Genomic DNA, 1,411 nt, shown 5'->3' with positions numbered 1-1,411 from the left:
ACAGTCTCCTCCACTGGTTACTTGAGAAGGTGTATTTTGCATCTCCTGTATCCAGTGGGATTCTAATTTGCTGTGGCTATGATGGATTTGGAGGGACCAAATAGTGATGTTCAGAGCATGCTTACTGTCCACAGCAGCAAGAGCTGTTTCTCCTACAGAAAAGAGAGATGTACAAGGTTATTACAAGCAGTCCTCTAAGTGCCTGAGAACGGGAAGGCCTAATAAGTTGTGGACATGCTTAAGAAGTCCATGAGAAATTTAGGTGAACATGGAGATGTGACAGTAACAGGTAAGCACAGTCTTTGAAGAGAGTGAAATGTTTTTTCTTCTCTGTGGTCTTAGTATGTCAAGGTTTCAAGTTTGTAGCTGGAGAGTAAACATTTTGTTCAGGGCTCCCTTATATATCTAAGACTGCTTCAACCACATGGTAAGACAAACAGATGCTAAAGACATTTTAAGAGCTGGAGTGATAGACAGCTTATCAAGTCAGATTCTCAGATTCTCATATGTTTACATTGATTAATCTCTTTGATTCTCTGGCCAACCAGTTATGCATTCATTATTAAATGCACAACTTTCCCATATCCGCATGCAAACCTAACGTGTACTAATTTTGCAGTGACCAAAAGTCAAGTCTTGATGAAGCATAATACATCATTTGAAAGACGTGATGTTTATTTATGCAGTTGATGCTTTGTCGTGCAGAGTTTCGATCTTTGTGTGAAGAGGTGATAAAAAGATTTATTAAAATAATGAATATACTTATAGTATCATGCCTTTTAAACTGATACTCTTGAATCTTGATACGCGTTTATGCAATCATTATGCTTTAGAAACTTCATTTAAATTTACAGATATTTTGTATGCACACATACTCAAAATATTTACAAGATTGGTCCTACAGGTTTTAACCAGGTAGCCTTATTTCCACAGGAAAAAAATAAAAGGTTTTTGACTGTTTTTACTACCTTTCTATGTTGCTTTCAAATGCACTCTTTACTAGCTTTTGTTGATGCACTTTTACTGATGCACTCTTATCCTCAAAACTCTAACCTGAGTGCTGTAAATGTAACTGACAGAGAAAAATTGAGTCAAATTCATAGTCAGAAATTTCTTAAGATATAAATTGTTGCTTTGGACTTGAATCTCTGTTGATAAAAATTAAGTTTCTAAAATGTTGCTATATTAGCAAGGGATATCACCATGCTTTTACCTGAGAGAAGTAGTAGTTGCTGTTCTGCACTGCAGAGAGCTCACAGAAGGTGAGAAGTGGATGTAAGGCAAAATCATGATCAAGAAATTCATATTGCAGCCCCAAATTTAAGAACTTCATATTGACCTTTCTTATTAACAACATCCTAAATCATTTTGAAACACTTCCATTTTGGAATTTATGAGTGTGAATCTCTGA

The sequence above is a fragment of the Meleagris gallopavo genome, chromosome 6 (assembly GCF_000146605.3).
Source record: "Meleagris gallopavo isolate NT-WF06-2002-E0010 breed Aviagen turkey brand Nicholas breeding stock chromosome 6, Turkey_5.1, whole genome shotgun sequence".
NCBI classification, from domain to species: domain Eukaryota; kingdom Metazoa; phylum Chordata; class Aves; order Galliformes; family Phasianidae; genus Meleagris; species Meleagris gallopavo.
The sequence above is the reverse complement of the archived record's forward strand: the minus strand, read 5'-3'. Positions refer to the sequence as shown.